Genomic DNA, 21,786 nt, shown 5'->3' on the forward strand with positions numbered 1-21,786 from the left:
GTGCTTGCTTTGCGAAAGATAGCCAAGTACCTGACTCTGCAGAGTTCTGTAATTAATTATGTAATTAAAAGACCTTGGTGTGCATTCCGACTCTGGGTGCTTATTGGCGCGGTGCACTGGGCACGAACTCGCGGACAACATCTGTACTCAGTGTGATGCCTACAGACAATCCTTTACTGTTGGGACCTGCATATTTTTCTGTGCCTTCAACACAAACCCTTTGGTACAACTAGTTCCCTACGTAGCTGCCAGTTCACCACTCAGTTGCACTTCTGAAGAGGAAAAGCTATTTCCCTCTAACGTAGGAGCACATACTCTAAATGCAAGCTTCACTCAGCTGGTCATTTACTGCAGGACAAGATTTGAAAACTGTTGTGGAGATTCTGTTGGGTTTTCTGCTTACAGAAAAATTAAGTGCCAAATCGCCCTCTACTCCGCTTTGTAGTGCTGCATTTAATGGAGATTCAAAGAATTTCATTTGCTCCTCCGTTTATGGACAACGAGCTGAAGGAACAGGTACAGCACATTAGCCTGGAATGCCTTCCCTCCCAACCAAAGTAAACTGGAGCTGTAACTAACACAAGCAGAAACAAGGCTTCCACGTTTTCAGCTGAATAAAGTTCCAACAAAATCATCCTCTGGGATTTGAAGCTTACTTCAAATTACATGCCAACAGCTCTTTTCCCTGAAAGGTCTTGCCCAGTTCTTACGTCATAGTAAAGTGTATACCTATAAAATTTACAGTTAACGTCTTCTCTTAGTTTGTCCAATTTTTGCATTATCGCTCAGCTGTGTGCTCATTTATAAGCTGATGCATGTATACAAGCTGCTGCTCAAGTCCTACGTCTTGTTTGCAATTCTTCGTTTCCTTGTTGCCAGCATATTGTAAAGCGGATCCCTGCTGCTACTCGCTCTAGAAGAAAAGGAATCATCGGTTTGGTTACCAAATACCCGCTTCTGGAAACCAGAAGTGTTTTGGTCTCTCTTCCCTTCGAATGACTCCACACCTCTCATCAGATAATGGATTGCTGACCTAGAATCAGAGAACATCCCAAGGTGGAAAGGGCTCACAATAATGAGCGAGTCCAACTCCTGGCTCCACACAGGACCACCCCAAAAGCAGAGCCTATGTCTGAGAGCATTGTTCAAACACTTCTGGACCCCCGTCAGGCTCGGTGCCACGACCACTGCCCTGGGCAGCTGTCCCAGTGCCCGAGCGCCCTCTCAGGGCAGCACCTGAGGCGCACGGGGCTCGGCGGGGCGGCCCGGGAGGGGAGGAGGACGGCGGGGCGAAGCGGCCGCTCCCTCAGAGCCGTGTCCCCGCCGCCTCGCCCGCACGTCGGGGCTTTTTCGTGTCGGGGCTTTTTCGTGTCGCGCCCTCGGGCTCTCGCCGCGGGCGACATGCCGCTCCCCAGCGCGGACAGCTTGCGCGCGGGGCCTGCCCGCGGCGGCGGCGGGAGGGAAACCCCAACCGCAAAGCCCTCCCGGCAGGGAGAGCTCGGGGTGAGGGCCGGTCCGGCACCGACAGTAAAGACACGCCGGAGGAAACGCTCTGCTTTTAGCCGTGAGCACCGCGGCCAGGTTGAAAAGGCGTCACGCTGGAGCTCCGAGTTGGGCGGCGTTCCGAGGCCGTTGTGGCAGTTGTGGAGACGGCCTCGGCTGAGGTGGCGGCTGCTGTCGCTGCTGTCCCCTCTGTCCCCGCTGTTGCCGCTGTTCCCGGCGCCTGGAGACCCCCGGCAGCCCCCTGTGACAGGACCTGTGGCCCCGGGGAGCAGGTCCTGTGGCCCCCTGTGCCCGCCGCCTCGTCGGCCATCCCGGCAGCAATCCTGCCAGCACAGAATAGCTCACCGGCTTTACGTGCGTTTCAGGGTAAAGTGACGATTAACTTCTATTTCCTGGCTTGGGTGCTGCTTTATTCTTTAACGGAGCTTCAGGTTTAAAGGTTAAACTCAGTTCTGTCAAGGTTAAACTCAGTTTCGTGAATGGCATCTTGGACAAAATCTTAAGCTGTGATTGACTCTCTGCTTAACAGAGGCCAAACGTGTACCTACTGAGAAGCAGGTCATAGGTGATAAGCCCTCACAAATTAACTTGCTATCACAAAGTGACGCCCAGAAAAAGTGTATTCAAAAGCTAGGCTCATTATAGAATCACAACCAAGCCATCATGACTGGTGCAGTAGACAGTGAGGTAGAGGGTGAGCCCTGGAAAGACAGAAGTAAAGTAGCAGCGAAATGCAGGTACCTTTGTGCACACGAAGCAGAAAAGCGCAGGCAGTAAAGTAATAGTGCTCCATTACTAGCGTGAGCAACAATTATATATAAATCGCAACCATTATCTATTAGATAATAGGTAATAATTAATAGATAATTGCAAAGCTCCAAAAATGCAATAAATAACTGATTCCCCTCAGAGAATGTCATTTGCATTTTTATATTAAAAAGACTCCAGAGTTGTAATGGATTAAAATCCTACGAAAGTGAAAGAAATGGCATCAGCCACTAGTTCTGCAGAAGCTAAAAGTAATACTGATAGAGTTTTGATGGAAATTTTTCCTTTGTGTGTTTAGTTTGGGGATTCCTTTTAAATCATTCATACCAGCAATTTAGTTCTTCAAGGCCGTTTCTTTGAGATTAAGTGACAGGACTTCTACTACTCTTTTCTTCTTGGAATGCTTCTTGGTATTCTTACGTCAGCCAGAACATTTGTCTCTGTCGCAGATGAGAACAATGACCATAGTTAACAAGCCCAAATCTTCAAAGTCTAAAAAGCCATCTTCAAGGCGGTCTGGCAAATCCAAGAAACCGAGTACTAAAAAACTGATGTCACGCACCGCAAACTGGGGCCGGATACCACCTGCAGAAGATTCAAGCCAAGTCTCTGTGGCCCAAGGATGTGGAGGTGCTATTTATTGTAGATCCTCTGAAAAATCTAAGCCTTTTGCCCAAAGAGATCTAAGTAAGTGTGCGCTTTATCCTGCCTCCGTTTTCTTCAAAACAAAAGTAGAAAGTGGTAGTTCTTGCTTGTTGCACTGATAGAGAACAGGACTACTGTGAATAAAGACTTCCAAAGCGATTCTCCTAAGGCAACTGAAGTGACTGACGTTACAGAAATTAATTTTGATATATTTACAGTCGACAGAGAAATGTGGGGAGCATTTTGTAATGCACTGATTCATCCATATCTTTTCTGTTTTGCAAAGAAAAGTGTTTGGTTGTTGCTATTCACAGGTTCCATTATTCACAGGTTTTTGAATGTTAAGATTGCTCAGGAAAAGATCTGATATTTGTAGGGGTACCGTCATTCCTAGTTATTTGTTTTTACATTGTCCTTGCATTTATTACCATATAATTTCAAGTCTAAGTTTGTGGTTGAAGTTATAATAAGGAAAAAAGCATATAATAAGGAAGAAATTAAAATGGTTGACTAAACTTTTTTTTCCCAAAACGTTGTGTTGACCAGCCAATTTGAATATGGCGGTATTAAAGGTGTCTGCAATAAGTTTTTCTGTTTTGGATTGTAGCTAGTTCCTCTAGGTGCTCCCACAGAATAGTATTTTTACTATGCCTATATATACTTTATATATTCACTATACCTATATATACTTAATACCTTTCTTAGAAACAAACAAACAAAATCTCTTTTTAAATATAACTTTCTTGCAGTTGTTAATGATGGAATTGCTCCGCCACAAAGGATTCTTTTTCCACCTGAGAAGATACGTATGGATTGGCAAGAAACACAAAGTGTTGGAGTTGGCCTGTACAATCTTGGCAACACGTGTTTTCTTAATGCTACTCTACAGTGTTTGACCTACACCCCCCCACTTGCCAATTACATGCTTTCTCTTGAGCACAGCCAGTCATGTGAGTACTTTCTAACAGTATTTTAAATCTGTTGGATAGCTGTGAAGGTGAAAGAACAGCAGTGATTCTGTGAGACAAACTTACTTGCCTGATTTTACCTGTAGACGCTGGCTTTGAGCATTGTATTAGCAGTGGGCTCGGAATAGCATATGGAGTGCGTTTAATGCACCATGTGTTTTTTTTGTTTGTTTGTTTGTTTGTTTTTTTAAAAGGATCTTTTCTTGCTTCATGGGAATAATGAAGTGCATTGGACAGTAATGCATTTAATGAACATTTGGCATTTGGGCTATTTGGGCTTCCTGCTGCTAGAAAGGCAATAAAATTTAGGATGTTGGCATCATAGGTCTTTAGTCTGCACAGCCGAGGTTCCATAATGCACTACAATAAATGGTCTGTTCGTTGTTGAACCAATTAAAAAAAAAAAAAAACAAAAAAAACCTAGAAAGCAATATGAGCTGTTATGAACACGACTAGATTTTTTTGTGGGACTGTATTAAAATCTAGACTGATTTTGTCCTAAATAAAATGTTGTACTATAAAGTAAATGTTGTACTAAACCTGTATGCTTTTTAGGCTGGTATCTTTGTATCGATACCTAGAAATTTAACTGTTTTCTTCCTGTATATAGAAATCGTTTCAGTTAAGAATCCTGTTGAAAAAAGGAGGGCAGAAGTACTATTACATACATTACTGTAATTTTTCCTTTCTCCCAAAGGACTCGTAGCTCTGTATCATGAAGCTCACCTGACAGCACTGTGCTGAAAATAACCCACGATCTCTTAATGCTGTATCATCAAGGTCAAATATTCTTTCCTCATACATTTTGCAACCTGTGGAGTTCACATTCCTGTCAGCCTTTACAAACGTGACTTTGCAGTAGTCTTTTAGATTTCTCATCACAAAATGCACTTGAATACAGGCTTAATGGATATTTTTATTCTATAAAGTTGTGTGAAATGAAATGTTAGGAGACTGTTGGGACAAGGAGAGTGGATATTGTATCTGTAGTTTAAATGTTACTTATATGTTTGTTTGTAGTTATGTCTGTTTCGCTAGACTGGGATGCTTTCTTCTTTCACTCTTCAGGTCGTGAACAAGATTTTTGCATGATGTGCACGATGGAGACTCACATTAACCAGGCCCTGCGTTGCACTGTTGATGCCATCGAGCCTACGCGTGTTATCAATAATCTCAGTCGTAAGTGGCTTCAGATGTGTTTCTTTTTCAGCATCTTGTAATCTTCAAATAATTATTTGATGTGTATAAATGGTTTTAACACTGTAAAGAAGAGAGATTTTAGAAACAGGAGAATTACTTCATTTTTAAATGAGGTGAATACTATCATCTTCTTATTTAGGAATAGGACAACATTTCCGTTTTGGCAGTCAAGAAGACGCACACGAGTTCTTGCGCTATACTGTTGATGCTATGCAGGAAGCGTGCTTGAATGGAAGCACCAAGTAAGCATAAACAAATTCACTTTTATACGTTCTCTAGCACCTTTTAGGCCTTTATTTACTATCAAAACTGAAAGTCTAGGTCATCCTTGGTTTTCATAAAACTCTTTGAAGAGTTAACTGTGTGCCTTAAATCTTCTGAGGTCTGATTATAATTTATTTCCAGATTGGACAGATCTTCTCAAGCTACCACCATCATTCATCAAATATTTGGAGGATTTCTAAGATCAAGAGGTACTTTTAAAAATATTCCTGTCCTTAGAACTGATCTGTGTCTTTTGTCGGTAGTAAAGCAGTCTGTAGTTTGTCTGAAGTAGTATCTATCGACAACTTGAATGTGGACAGTTAGTCTCCTTCACGTGTTGTTAAGCATTTATATTTTGCTTCCAGTGAAGTGCTTGAATTGCAAAGCAGTTTCGGATACGTATGAGGCATTTCTTGATATCACTTTGGATGTAAAGGTAGGAGGTTTTGTAAATATAATTCATGATGTTTAAGTACATGTATAACTTTCTAAATTAAACTTGTTTAACTTAAAAAACCAAACCACGTACAATGTTAAAATATAAGAGCTTGGTGGTGGTTAGAAAGTGGATTGGACTTTGTCCTTCTGTGGAACCCCTGTAAATAGTCTCCACGTCTGCATTGGGTTTAAGGGGAAAGAATTTTATTGCTGCGCAAAGTATAATACTGTCACACTTCTTTGTTGTTCTACCTCAATATACGTCTAATTGTTAGACTGTTGGATTTGTTGCCAGTATTGATGACAAAGCACACTATAGATGCTGTCTGCGTTACTGGAAAATGATTTGTTTCAAAGTAGAATGACTTCCAGGTGAGGTAAACGCTGAGCATGCTCTTTCTGCCTCCTTCTTGACAGTGCTCATAGTAGATCGCTTAAGTATGTGTTAGTCAGGTTCTCTTATAAACTCCTAGTGCGTCTCTGGAATTTTGAATTTACAGTGACTTTACGCTCTTCTCTCTCGCTCCTCTAGGCGGTTTCATCTGTTACCAGAGCTCTAGAACTATTTGTGAAACCTGAAGAGCTGGATGGAGAGAATTGCTATAAATGTAGCGAGTAAGATTATTACTAATTATGTCTTAATACTAGATATTAGTTTTATATATTACATGACTTAGAGCGTAAGTTATCCTTTAACTTCATTTAGAAATAAGGAGACGCAGCATTGTTGTTGTTGTTGTTGCTTCATTTTCTAGTAGTGGTGAGCTGAAGCAAGGAGCTATGGAGAATGATTTGGAGTGGAAGGCAGCAGCAGGTTCCTGCAGGTCCTAGCGTTCACTGTGAAACAAAGTTAGATTGAGTGTCAGGGAATGTGAGCTGGCTCTGTGGTAATGAATGTTAGCAGCCTGTGCTGGCTCACTAAACAGCGTCTTGCACAGCTCTTGAACTGTGAAACCTGTCGATGTGGACTAATGTCCGAAATGAGCTCCCTTAAGCCTAACCCGTGCACAGGGAAAGCCTGTTGAGTTCAGGCGCTCTCTGTGCTGATCAATATGTAAGATGTTTCTACGTATGTGAGAAACAATTGAACATTTGCATAAGATGGTTTGGCAAAACAAGCTGTTAGTCAAACATCCCCTCAGAAAAGCACAGAGTGCCCGGCTCAGTTCTGTAGAATTCATGCCTGACCCCTCTAAATGAAAAATGCAGTATCCACTTCTTGTTGTTGGATACTAAGGAAATTAGGGTGTCGAATCAAGAGCGTCCAATAGGTTATTAAAGCAATTTAATCCCAGGTTCGTCTTGGCCTGCGGATCCTAGAAAGCAACATGCAGCGTATTCAGGATTCTCATAAGTGATGTCTGAGGAAGAGAAAGAACTGTAATAGCACCTCACATCTGAATTGCATGGTCCTTCCTTAATGTGCTCTTTGAGGTGTGATCGGTTCAGTCACACTTAAAGCCAGAATTTTCCGTCTTTTTGTGAGCTTAAAAGGAAAGGCCTTGCACATGTACAGTACTTTTTCCATTGCTGATAACTGTTATTAGTCTTATATATAACTCATTTTTACTATTTTTTGTTTATATTTTATAACTCCCTGGTAATACGCTTTCGTGAGAGATTCCTGTTCCCGCTATGCTCTGAGTTGTTGGTAAAACTTACCTTCTTCTCTGTATTAACAAACGTGACATGCAGTGCATGGGTTTATGAAAAGAAAAAACCAAACATATGATGCAAGTAAATATCATTCAAATAGCATAAGCATGCATGAGACATTAAAACGAGTTTGTTTTGGGGGCAAAAAAGATGATGCTTTCAAACACTTGTCTCTGCTTGTTTTTAAGGTGTAAAAAGATGGTTCCTGCATCCAAGAGATTTACCATACACCGTTCTTCCAACGTTCTCACAATATCACTGAAAAGATTTGCAGATTTCACAGGTGGAAAGATCAACAAGGTATATTTCCCGCTGTAATGCAACTTTGTCATCATGTAATGGGACATCCCCCAAAGCTGAAAGTTGTTAATATTTTCAGACAATAATTGTAGACTAACGACTACGGCTTATTCTTTCTCTTAATATCAGTAAAGTTCCTGCTTGACAAGAAGCATATACTTTCCTCTGAGAAGGCTAATTCATCAGAAAACAGTTGTCTGCAACTTCTAGTATTAAACGTTGCTTATGGGAAGACTTATTTTTAGTGAATCAAGAGATATATTCATATAATTCCAGTCTCTGTTTTTTGGAAGTGTTTTTCTCTGGCTAGTCCGCGAAGTACTCTGATATAATTTTTCTATCTTCTTGGTCTCTCTTTAGGAAGTAAAATATCCTGAGTATTTGGACCTCCGAGCCTACATGTCTCAATCAAGTGGAGAACCACTCATCTATGCCTTATATGCGGTGCTGGTGCATCATGGTATCAACTGTCGCTCAGGACACTATGTATGCTACATAAAGGTAGAAGTCAGCATCATTTCTAACAGGGTAAAGGTTGTGCTGGCAAACCAGTTCAAGTGTTACTAGTAGTACTGTTTCTAGGGAAAAAGATTTCATTATATGTTTATTTGACACGTGTGTATTTTATTGCTATCTGTGATTTCATTTGGAAAACATGCAATTCATCTGAAGATATCGTTGTCTTTATTTGCAGGCTGGTAATGGACTTTGGTATCAGATGAATGATGCAAAAGTAGTCCGTACTGACATTAAAAGAGTTCTTGGTCAGCAAGCTTACTTACTTTTTTATATCAGGTAATAACAAGTATTCAAATGTGTTCAGAAGAGATTTACTCTCCTGTTATTGATACTTTTCTTTTTGCAAGTGTTTTTCTTTCTCTCCCAGGAAAAGATGATTATTTCTCTAATTCAGTTCTGTCTAACCTGAAATTCTCTGTCATTTATTATCTTTTGTTGCTTGGCCTTAAACTGCAGCACTTGTGTAAATTGCTGTATATGTGTTATCTGTAGCTGGCTAATTTAGAGAAGGAGAGAAATGAAGGCCATCTGTGGTGTAAGAATGAATTATTGCTCTGAAAGTGATAGTCATAGTAGGAAGACTGTTACCTACTTTTCAGTTTGTAGTCTTGGCTAAGTCTTCTGTAGAGAAGGCTTCCATATCGTATGAACTGTTCCTATAAAATTATAGGATGGGATTTAATCCAAGAGTAGGCCGAAAGAAAAACTAAACTGAGATCACTGCTCTTTTCTGAAGGCGCTATGATTTGACGCTCGGAGAACGTGCTTTTTACTTAGCAGCACCGTCTTATCCCTGTTCATTCCCCCCTGGTCAGCGGGGGGCTAACAGTAAGCAGGCTGGATTTCTGGGACCACGACTTCCTCCTCATATGATTAAGGTAATTTAGGGAAGCGGGAGGGCAGATAATGGCACCAAACGGACAGTGGGTTTGGGGTTTGGTGTGGGGTTTTTTGTTTGGTTTTTGGCATCTTTGTTTTGTTTTCCTTCCCACGCTGCAGCTGTCTTCACAGCCCTCATGCTACAGCCAGAGTCATTCAAACAGTGGTTACTGCTGAATTGCGCAGCCATGCGACTCCATTGTTTATACCTCCTAGACAGCTTTGTAAAGCACAGAGAGCTACGCTCTTTGACAATTTAAGTAGAGTGTACTAATCCTCGAATCATTTAAAAGAGGACTTGTTTTTCCTATCGACGTCACTTTAGCTAAGACAGGGAAACCAAATTGTCTTATTCCTGAGCACCAGAACAATTATTCCAGGCTTTTTGGGGTATGTTTAAAGGGGAAACTAAATATATTTGGGAATAGCTTTAGGCAATGTTAAGTTGTTTGGATGGTTTTCAAAAATGATGTTAATTTGATATCAATATGCAGTAAACCAAAAGCAGGAATTAAATACACTTATGGGACTTGCATTTATCTTTTAAGGGCAGTGTTTTTTGCTTTTTAGGTGTTAAGACCATTTGTAGAAATACTTAGTAGGAGAATGACATGTTTAAAAATGTTAAATGGAGTGTTTCCATTAACCCGTCTTGCAATTTCTTCTTTTTAAATACAGAATTCAAGTCGTTTAAATGGAAATGGATCCATAAAAGAGGATGCAAATACCACTGGTGTCACCCTAAAAAGGCCATCTTCAGCACCACCAATGGCCTGTGTTCAAGAACAGGCGATTACCAGGCCTTCAATTACTGATACGTCAAAAAACCAGAAGATCACCATCAGTATTCACAATAAATTGCCTGCTCGTCAGACTGTGTCACAGCCTGACTGTCTTAGCAGTGCTGTGGAGGATGAAGATCTCTACAAGGCTGTTCCTTCATCCACAATCACAAATTCGGTAAAGCAAATGAAGCAAATACAAATACAAAAAAAAAAAAAAAAGAGTTTCTGCTGAAATTTTTGTGGAGCCAAAGGTGAATGGAAATCCTAAACTCAGCTCTGATAACACAGTCCCTTACGGTGCAGAATCTTCAGGAAAATCTGAGGAGGAGTCAAAGGGCTTATTTAAAAGGAATTGCAATGCAATGTGGAATTTTGGTTGGAAAGGTAGTCCGTACATCGCAGAATTCCCATTCTTCCTGTCAGAATGCTGATGAAGGAAGATCCCAGCATGAGCTGCCAAACACTGATTCACTGAATGGTGCTATTAGTTTAGTTCATGAATCTAAAGAAAACGGACTGAAACTTGATGATTCCACTTGCCAAGTTGAACCTGTTAAACCTTGTGAGATGTTCTTTTCTAAAACAAACGGATTGCTTGAAACATAGTAGTTTGCTCCATCGAGAATTTCTCACCCACGATGTATTCGGGAGTGTTTATCATGTTCCTAATTCAGGCGAAATGCTGAGAAAACACAGCACAAATTTGATCGTAACCCTTTGTGATATTATGCCATTAGAATTTGCAGAGCTGAGCTGACATTAGAACTTGTCAGCTTAAGCTGAGCTGAGATAAAAATTCTTAAGTTTCATAAAGTAGATTTTGGGAGGTGAGTTGGCGTTATCTTTGAAGTGTAGATAATGCATACAACACAAAGCGATCTTGCTTAGCATTTAATGTAGAAATTCTGAGAAGACTAGTCCTCAGCACAAATGGTATTTTTTCTGTCTGCTGACTTGTGCGTTTTAGTTGCAGATGCCTGGAGCTATGCCTCCAGTCCCTCGAGAAGTCATCATGGAATCCCTCACGGCCAGCCAGCTGAACAGCTTGTCAGAGGAAAGAAGGTAAAATGAGCACAGTCTGATTAAGACAAGATTTTGTGGAAGTTCATTGCGGTTTTATCTGTCTACTAATACTATTTAATGGAAGGATTTAAATCAGTAGAATTCCGTACTGTATGGCCAGTGTTGCGAACAGAACTAATGATCGACACTGTGCATAGCACTCTGATGCAGGCTGGTGCCTCGCGGAGAACTTGTGTTTCTTCATAGAATGTTTTTCCGTTTTTCTCCATTATCTGGAGAAACATTGGCTGTTCCCCCGTCGCCCCCACCCCTTTTTTCTCAGAGCAGCAGGTGGAGGGAGACGGAAACGTGTTTTTATTTTGTGCAGTGTCCCGGGACCTCCGAAATCTACTGAGAATGATGAATACCTTGAACAGTACCAATGTGATGACCGTGGAGACAAGGAGAAACCAAGAAGATCAAAAGAACATGAACTGATTTCAGAAGAAAATGTTTTCTACATCAAAGAGTCTTCTGAGACTGGTGAGAAATTGCGGCAAACTTCCCCTCTAAAGTCTGACAGTGAATGTAGTTCTAAAAACCTTTCCTCCTTAGCTATTACAGATAGATGCCAAGATACAAAGGACGAGACTAAAAAATCTGACAAAGAGCGTTACCAGAGAAAGAGGGAACATTCTCCTACTGAAGAGAAGGAGAGTCAAAAAGATGGTCATTCCAGCAAGAGAAGGTGCTCTCGGAGTGTGGAAGTTGTTAAGCAAAAGCGTCACAAGCAGGAGTATTGGGAGGGAAGCAGGTACAGATCTTCCCATAGTGAAAGGAACAGCCCTGATAATGGCAGAAGACCAGTAAAATATTCAAAGTACAGATCTCGAAGCAGAGGAAGATCAGAACAAGATAGCGCTAGATATTACCATTCCAAAGGGGAAAGAAGTTGGAGCAGAGAAAGATACTATCAAGATGAACCACGGAAATGGGAAAAATGTAGCTATTACAAGGATTACTATTCACCTCATGCAGCAGGAGACAGTAGAGAGAGAAAGTTCTCTCACGGTGATAAAGACTTTGACAAATTGACTCAGACTTACTCCAGCAGGTCACATAAGCGTTATCATTACAAAAGCAGATGGCCTCACGGTTCCCTCTTGAGAGAGGAAGATGTACATCACTTTAGCACACCCAGAGCAGACTCACATCGTTGCTCAGTAGCTCAGCAACATTCTGGAAAACATTCGCGTGAGAGACATGCACTTCCACCTGTGTCAGCTCATTTGGAGAACTGTCGCCAGAAAAAGGCAAAAGAAGGAAACAGAAAAAGACAATATACTCGTGCAGAAGGTAGTGAAAGTGAAATAGAAAGGCAACGCAGAAAGGTAGAAAAGGAGGTTTTAGGTGGTGAAAACATGAAAAAATATAAGAAGTTCTAGAAGAAAAAGAAGTCTGAAGATAAACAGGGAGAGAAGGATTCCAAGTAAGCAGGGATTCCAGCCTAATCAGCATTTTTTTTCCTAATTCTTTTCTGGGTGCTTCTCATGTTTTGTTTTTTTTTTCATAGTTTCTGAGTTATTTAGATAGCATAATCTGGCTGGGGATCATGACTGGGGATCATTAGGTTGATCAGTGAAGACAGGAAAGGTATTGCTGAATTGTGTCAGAGCACTAGCTTTGGACCACGTAGTTCGAATCACATCTGCACACCATTCTGGATTAGGTTAAAATATTTTTTTTTTTTTACTTGCACATATTCCAGAGCTAACCATTGTTAATGATCTGTGTACCAACCAGGACCTATGGTCCTTCAATCTGAGGGCTTAAGTTTGCTGCATCTAAAGGAAGTTACATGTGCACAAAGTACCACAAAATAGCTGACATGCGGCAAATCATCGCCTGTGGTAAAATAAATAAAGTTTCCTGTATGCAACAAGTGCCACATCTTTTTTTCTCTTTTTAACTTGCATGTTTCTTTCAGACTTTATGATTTGTATTTCTCTGCGCTCCACTTTGACAATGCCAATCGCAAGCGTAACAAAAAGAAGAAAAAGGAGAAACATCAGGAAAGTGAAAGGCTTCTTGGAACACTTAGATCCTCGTTTCCAGAAGAAAACCCGGGAGAAGAAGGAAGAATCCCATCCTCCAGATGGCTCTTTATGAGAGCAATGCAGAAGTGAGGGCAGTAAACAACCTCACAAGGAAGGGAAGCCTTCCAGTGCAGGTGAAAGGAAGAAACATCGCATCCAGCGAGTATATTAAAGGTAAGCGGCTGCAGCATGTTTATGGGATTCCTTTTAGATTAATCTAGAGATTATCTAAAACAGTCTTTAAATGCTTGATGACTGAACAGTCTGCTGGATATTAAAATATGTTTTGAAAAATATGTTTCAAATGTTGTTTTTTCAGCTGTGTGGGGAGAACAAATACAGTGGCTATGAATATTTTGGCTATTATTCAGAACAGCATGTGGAGGGATATGTAAACTATGTAATATGTAAAAATATATACTATGTAAAAATCCTGCTTTTTTTCTCCTTTTTGTTTTTTTTTTTTGTCTTTTTCTTTTTTTCCCTGCTATTATAGGTTTAAGAATATAGAGGAATGCGCTGATGGAAGCCATGTAAAGAGTCTCCAAATTTGCATTGGGTTTAAGCGGAAAGAATTTTATGTCTGCACAAATTATGATACTGTCAAAACTTCTTTGTTGTTCTACCTCAATATACATCTAATTGTTAGACTGCTGGATTTGTTGCCAGTATTGATGACAAAGCACACTATAGATGCTGTCTGCGTTACTGGAAAATGATTTGTTTCAAAGTAAAATGACTTCCAGGTGAGGTAAACGCTGAGCATGCTCTTTCTGCCTCCTTCTTGACAGTGCTCATAGTAGATCGCTTAAGTATGTATTAGTCAGGTTCTCTTATAAACTCCTAGTGCGTCTCTGGAATTTTGAATTTACAGTGACTTTACGCTCTTCTCTCTCGCTCCTCTAGGCGGTTTCATCTGTTACCAGAGCTCTAGAACGATTTGTGAAACCTGAAGAGCTGGATGGAGAGAATTGCTACAAATGTAGCGAGTGAGATTATTAACTAATTATGTCTTAATGCTAGATATTAGTTTTATGTATTGCATGACTTAGAGCATAAGTTATCTTTTAACTTCATTTAGAAATAAGGAGACGCAGCTTCGTTGTTGTTGTTGTTGCTTCATTTTGTTTAAACAACTGGTGCACGGAAATAATCCCAAACTTGAAAACGTTACATCTGTTTTGGAAATCTAAGAAGAGTGGCTATTAGCTGATATTGGACTTTGCTCGTAGCATTGTCTGCACCATGGCTTGTCAAGCTTCCTAGGCGTGTAGCTGCATGCTGAAATATTCATATTGGCAGAAGTGAAAAGACATGCCCAGTAAGTAGTGGTGAGCTGAAGCAAGGAGCTGTGGAGAATGATTTGGAGTGGAAGGCAGCAGCAGGTTGCTGCAGGTCCTAGCGTTCACTGTGAAACAAAGTTAGATTGAGTGTCAGGGAATGTGAGCTGGCTCTGTGGTAATGAATGTTAGCAGCCTGTGCTGGCTCACTAAACAGCGTCTTGCACAGCTCTTGAACTGTGAAACCTGTCGATGTGGACTAATGTCCGAAATGAGCTCCCTTAAGCCTAACCCGTGCACAGGGAAAGCCTGTTGAGTTCAGGCGCTCTCTGTGCTGATCAATATGTAAGATGTTTCTACGTATGTGAGAAACAATTGAACATTTGCATAAGATGGTTTGGCAAAACAAGCTGTTAGTCAAACATCCCCTCAGAAAAGCACAGAGTGCCCGGCTCAGTTCTGTAGGATTCATGCCTGACCCCTCTAAATGAAAAATGCAGTATCCACTTCTTGTTGTTGGATACTAAGGAAATTAGGGTGTCGAATCAAGAGCGTCCAATAGGTTATTAAAGCAATTTAATCCCAGGTTCGTCTTAGCCTGCGGATCCTAGAAAGCAACATGCAGCGTATTCAGGATTCTCATAAGTGATGTCTGAGGAAGAGAAAGAACTGTAATAGCACCTCACATCTGAATTGCATGGTCCTTCCTTAACGTGCTCTTTGAGGTGTGATCGGTTCAGTCACACTTAAAGCCAGAATTTTCTGTCTTTTTGTGAGCTTAAAAGGAAAGGCCTTGCACATGTACAGTACTTTTTCCATTGCTGATAACTGTTATTAGTCTTATATATAACTCATTTTTACTATTTTTTGTTTATATTTTATAACTCCCTGGTAATACGCTTTCGTGAGAGATTCCTGTTCCCGCTATGCTCTGAGTTGTTGGTAAAACTTACCTTCTTCTCTGTATTAACAAACGTGACATGCAGTGCATGGGTTTATGAAAAGAAAAAACCAAACACATGATGCAAGTAAATATCATTCAAATAGCATAAGCATGCGTGAGACATTAAAAGGAGTTTGTTTTGGGGGCGAAAAAGAAGATGCTTTCAAACACTTGTCTCTGCTTGTTTTTAAGGTGTAAAAAGATGGTTCCTGCATCCAAGAGATTTACCATACACCGTTCTTCCAACGTTCTCACAATATCACTGAAAAGATTTGCAGATTTCACAGGTGGAAAGATCAACAAGGTATATTAAGAATATATCTTAAGAATATAGAGAAATGGTCTGCTTTTATTTTCATTTTCTCTTTTTTTCATTTTTCTCTTAATATCAGTAAAGTTCCTGCTTGACAAGAAGCATATACTTTCCTCTGAGAAGGCTAATTCATCAGGAAACAGTTGTCTGCAACTTCTAGTATTAAACATTGCTTATGGGAAGACTTATTTTTAGTGAATCAAGAAATATATTCATATAATTCCAGTCTCTGGTTTTTGGAAGTGTTTTTCTCTGGCTAGTCCGCGAAGTACTCTGATATAATTTTTCTATCTTCTTGGTCTCTCTTTAGGAGGTAAAATATCCTGAGTATTTGGACCTCCGAGCCTACATGTCTCAGTCAAGTGGAGAACCACTCCTCTACGCCTTATATGCGGTGCTGGTGCATCATGGAATCAGCTGTCGCACAGGACACTATGTATGCTACATGAAGGTAGAAGTCAACATCATTTCTAACACGGTAAAAGGTTGTGCTGGCAAACCAGTTCAAGTGTTACTAGTAGTACTGTTTCTAGGCAAAAAGATTTTCTGAAATAACCCCAAACTTGAAAATGGGATCTTGTATAAAATCTTAAGCTGTGATTGACTCTCTGCTTAAGAGAGGCCAAACGTGTACCTACTGAGAAGCTAGGTGATAAGTGTTTTTGTACACTTATAAGTGGTCATTTTGTAAAGAGACTGCTGAAAAATCTGAACAGTGCTGCTGCAGAACTCTGAATGGGGGGCTAGCAACTGTCTTAACTGATCTGGAATCTTGAGTTTACTTTTCAGTGGACAGGAGGAGAGTCTCTCAAGGCAAACAGAGAGAGAAATAACACCCGATACTCATGTCAACATAAATTTATGCTCAGAGTGTAGGTGTAGGAACAGCGTCGGTATGTATATGGAACATCGGGAGAGGAAACTATATCGGTATTTACAGCTTTTCTACTTCCTTGTCAGAGAGACGTTGTCTCCAAATTAGAAATTGATGTATTTTGAATAAGGGCTGGTGGATCGGATTTATTCTTACTAGTGTTAATATTTGCTCTTGATTAGTACTTAATATCTGGTAACGCATCAATCAATCGTCAAAAATAAACTTAAAAATGTGTAAGGCTTATCTCGTTGGTCGATACAAAGACCAAGGTCTTTTCTCTTTTCTCTTTTTTTTTTTTTTCCCAGTATTGTTTTTCTGTTTTCCTTCTCACTGCAGTCTTGATTTTGTTTCTTGTCCCTTAAGTATGTTTTCAATGTGTTGTTGAAACATTTTCCCTTTCAATGCAAAAAAAGGAGCTGTCACTGGTGTCTGCAAGTTGAAGACTGGAGCTTATCTGAAAATCACTGAGCCCAAGAGCTGTCACCTTAGTCTTCCAATAGGACAAGGATGTCTTCGTTTCTCAGTTAAATGCATTTTTCAGGTTTGTGTATTATTTTCTCAGGAATGGAAAGTGTGCGCACAATTTGCCAGTTGTGGGACTAGGAGTTCTCTTATTTCCTGTGCTTTGTTTAACCTGTCTTAAGTTTAATGGATAGCAATCAAGGTGTACTAGAAATCTGAAAACACTTTATGCTTTGTTCTCTCAGTCATTTTGGTATAACAAACTAGCTTATGGTTTAAACCCTCCATTAGGTTAGCATTTTCCCTAAACGTAACAAGTCCCTGTGTGCTACAGGAAGACAGTAACAAAAAATTAAGTATAGATATTCATCCTGCCATTATTCAGCTTCTGCCTATGGACAGACAATTACACTTATTTAAAGCGGTATCCTCTTGAAACCTAATCAGCATGTTAGAAAGCACTTAGTTATCGGCTTTTGTCCTGGAGGGCTGAGGTTTGTTTTGTTTTGTTTTACATTCAGCATTTCCTTTTCTAGCTTCCATTCCCCTGTTGTTTTGCATGAGGAAAACATGCAGCTTTACAAAGTAGAACGGAAAGAGATGCTTTTCAGTCTAACTTTTCAGTTTTTTGTAGGAGTTTTAAATGTGGTAGGTGCAAAACAGCATAAGTACTGCTGCCAAAGTTATATTCAAACAAGTATTTCTTGGAGAAGCAGAAGAAGCCCAGGGAGAAATAAATTTACAAACATGCTCTTCATGCTCTCCTTTCCCAAGATTTCTCTGAGATATATCCCATAGTCTGTGGGTTTTGAGGTATGTGGTTCCCAGGAGTGAAAAGGAGGGCCAAACAGCTCTCCTCTCGGATCTCCACGTGCCAGGGCTTTAGTGTACTGCCACTTATGGCTCTGCTTTTCACCTGGAAAAAGCGACCTCATGCTGTAAACTGAGGAGCCCTGCAATTGTTCTACTTGTTTTTTTTTTGTTTTTTTTTTTTTTCCCCTGCTCGTATAGGCTTAGAAATGTGCTGATGAAACAATAAAAAAGCCAGCTTGGTACATCTCCTTACAAAAAAATAAGTACAAACTTGAGCTCCTGATCGGCTTCATGCTGAACTCTGTGCTGTTCTTGTCGTAATCTTGGTCTCTCAGTAGATAATATGGTTTAATTACGAATAGAATCATGTGATGAAGAAGATCTCACACTGCAACAAATTCAGCATCTCAAATGAAATTTTACATTTTCCGTGATTTTCTTTCTGAGCAGAAGTGTGTAGTATTAAATATATATATATATATATATATCTGTGATGAAGCCACGGTCGCAGTTACTCAGATATCTTAATAAGCACTTGCAGGAAGATAAATTGCTGCATCTTTTAGCATTATTTAATTGTAGGGTTAGAGACATGTTGATTCAACAGTGCTGTAAAGTTTCTAAGAGGTCACTTTGAAAAATACCAGCTAAATTACTGGCAAGACTGCACCCGTTCTTAAAAACAAACAACCCCCCCAAATCATCTGTTTTCCTCTTACAGGTAACTGAAGTAATCCCCGAAGAAGACAGTTCACTATCCAAAGGCAAGTTTTATTTTTAAACATTTTCTACATTTTATACCTAGCCACAACTTAACAACCAGTTAACGGTCGGTGACAATCCTGTTCAGTGTTGAAAATGTCATTCTGGCATAGGAAACAAAGGACTTCATCTTCTTGCTTTACAGCTGAATGTCTTCTACATAATGTTTGGAGAAGTGAAATCTTGCTAGAGGTTTTCAAAAATTCTGCCCGGTTTGGATGATGAAGTAAATTGCCATAGTCAGTAGATTCTGGCACTGACAAGTTCCTTCAAGCTAAAGAGGGAGTGCGATTGTTGCAAAGCATGACTGTGTTTTGAGACAGGGACGACCACAAGTTTTAATCTTAAAATACGACATGGAGGGGAGGCTGGTTGTTCACACATTCTTGCAAACATTAATACAATCTGTCCCATTATCAAGAACAAAATTAGGGACTGAACGGAGGTCTTTCAAATACCAGTGTTGCAAAAATAGACTTTTTATGCTACTAATGTCAAAAGAATCCTGATTGTACTAAACTGTGTCTCTTCTAGCTGATAAATCAGGAATAGCACAGAAGAAAATGCGTCTGCTCTAATGCTCTTTGGGCTTCGGTGAATTCTCTGGCCAGCAGATGGCGAACTCGCTTATTCTAAACCAGTCAAAAGTATAGGGAGAAAGTAAATGTCTTGCACACATTACACAAGTCCAGGGCATTGGGATCACTGGGCTACATGAGTGAAAGAGATGTACCCCAACAGTACCCCACTTAGATACGCTGCTTGCAACATAAGCAGGATGGGAGGGCTGTGCAAAGCAATTTTGGTAAATTGAGGAATTCATGTATTTCATCAAGCCTAAAGATACTAATTAGTTTCATGTGGGGGAAGGTCAGTCTTTCAAAGAAAAGAAAAAACATCTCTTAAGCAGGATTTTCTGAATGGTGGAATCTAATCTGAAAAAAGGCCACTTCAGCAGGTTATTTATTTATTTATTTATTTCTTACTGTATTGAACCTCTCAAGTAAGCTAGGAGCAGACTAGGAACAACTGAGGACTTGTTAGAGTGTGCCTTTTCACCTGGACTCATGTTACTTTGAATAAATTAACAAGGATAGCTAGTGATAATTTGTGATTTAAGGAAATTCCAGATACGTGAGAGAAAGAGCAGCGTTAAAGCAGTTAAATTCCTGCTCTCTCTAATAAGTGCTCTCTCTAGCCAGTTTCTGAACGCTTCTGTTCTGTGGCTAGGATTTGGTCAGCTTGACCACAAGATCACTAGTAAAACAAGGATGCCGTCCAGTCAAACCTTCAAATGAATGCAACTTACCTAAGGTCTACCGTTTGCTATCAAAACAGGTAGCTTTGTCCTAATATTCTGTACAGTTGACCAATTTTAGCATGGAACTGAAATGCAGTCAGTTTAATGGGAGGGCTTTGGAAGCTGCCTTCTCCAGTCAGTTCAGCCCTGTAGTCAGAGAGCAGATCAAGCTGTGTGCAGGCTTGTGACTTCTCTCTTTAGAAAGAAAACCACTGAGCCAGACAGTTCCATGTTGAGTATCACAACAGGGAATGACATTTCTTCCCTTTGTCTTTCAGATGCAGAGCTTACTGATGGAAGCCTTCAATACTCAGACTAAACCTACCATCAAAACGGACGACCTTTTTACCATCCAAACCAACCATTTTTCCATCAAACCCAACACCTTGGGTTTTGAAATGAAACTGGTAAGCCACAAGTCTTTATTGAATCTATTTTGCAGTGAAAGGGTTTTCTCTGTAACCTGATCATTTAAACTGTTGTGCTTAAAAGAAGGTCACTTGCAAGAGCGGTTATAATCCATGCTATAAAATTGAATCATCCTCTAGAAAGAAAAAAAAAAGGAGCAATTATCTTGCATGTACTCTTGATAAAGGAGGAGCTACACAATGGTATATAGTTTCACACTTTATTTTTGAGAATGTCCAGGCTTAAGTAACAGCTCTTGATGATAAATGAAAAGATTAATACGCAGTGGATTTACACAGAACATTGCGTTTTTAACAATGATCGATACAGAGTATTTGTCATGCAAATCACCTGTGTACACCAAGAAATACTTATTTCAATATATATCTGTACAGTATTTACATTTTATATTTAAACTCTAACTCGAAACATTTTCCAAGAAAATACAGAAATGGAACTGGTAAGCCACAAGTCTTAATCTGCAGCATTTGGTCTACAACAGACCTGGCTTTTCCAGCAAGCGTATCTACATAGATATGTAACAAATCTTAAAAATAGGCATTGTTTTTATATATGAAGCATTATAAATGCTGCTTGGTTTATAAAGCTTCGGTTTTGTACCCGTTTAAAACTGTTCAAAATGTCAAGTGATTTAGAGCTTACTTTGTCAGAATATTTTAAAATTTAAGTCAGTCCAGGGGAGTTTAACTATTATATACAGTTCTCTCCCTAGATTGCACTGGCAACGGGGCAGCAATTTAATGCTAGAAATAATATACTTCCTGCTACGATCTCCTCAGTTACATGTTACTCTAAATAATTATTTCTGCAGGGTATAAGAACTTCAAATACAGCAAACGAACTCTCAAGGCGTTTCCTTTGTGCTTACAGGTAGACACCGTCGCCTGGCTGGATAAACAGATTTTCTTGAAGGTGTTATTTCAGCATATAAGAATTGATTAAAAAAAAAAAAAAAAAGTGCTTCATGGCTTATTGGTTTTGTAATCTCACAGTTCTCCAGGAACACTTGATTTGCTGCATTTCACCATTACACTCGTCAGTAGCACTGATTCTGGTTTATCACTATTTGCATTACAAATCTCCTTGTCCAAAGCCTAAACTGATGTATGCACTGCTTGAAAACAAAACGTGGTTGCAGAGCAGAAGACTCAAGTCATTAGGTTAGCAGCTGCGTAACCATACTGCTTTCCAAACATAAGATGTAGAGCTTATTGAGTTTCTATGAAGAGTTTAAACGGCTCCCATTAAGCAAAGATGTCCCCACACTGCTACTTCCTCTTAAGCAAGGATTCTACCTCCTTTGGCTGAGGCTTGCTCCCTTACATTCGAACATTCATCCAAGTAGCCTGCAATTCCACATTCGTGGGGGAAAGTCTATAGAATAGAAAAGGTTCCTCCAGTCTCTTCCTCTCAGCCTTTTTTTGAAGCATGCAATAAAGCAAAACATTCACAGGCTGACCTTCCATGCAAAACAAGGCAACTTAGTAAGACAGGAACCGCAAAACTGATTGCTCTTTAAAGTTAAAATGAGATTTGAAATAGATCAAGTTAGCAAGTGGTGTTAAGTCTGTAAGTAAGTCTGTT

General features: G+C 39.9%; 1 pseudogene across 1 annotated transcript; it reads left to right on the forward strand.

Moving 5' to 3' along the window:
* The first annotated feature begins 2,729 nt into the window (after positions 1–2,729).
* LOC308196964 (ubiquitin carboxyl-terminal hydrolase 42-like) lies at positions 2,730–13,396 on the forward strand (annotated as a pseudogene). Its single transcript has 15 exons — positions 2,730–2,958; positions 3,666–3,866; positions 4,953–5,063; positions 5,224–5,326; positions 5,490–5,557; positions 5,714–5,784; positions 6,319–6,401; positions 7,631–7,742; positions 8,103–8,243; positions 8,437–8,537; positions 8,998–9,139; positions 9,819–10,528; positions 10,899–10,987; positions 11,316–12,416; positions 12,915–13,396. The product of its transcript is annotated as a ubiquitin carboxyl-terminal hydrolase 42-like (transcript).
* The last annotated feature ends 8,390 nt before the right edge of the window (positions 13,397–21,786 follow it).

This window comes from Anser brachyrhynchus (genome assembly GCF_964034855.1).
Source record: "Anser brachyrhynchus genome assembly, chromosome: 6".
NCBI lineage: Eukaryota > Metazoa > Chordata > Aves > Anseriformes > Anatidae > Anser > Anser brachyrhynchus.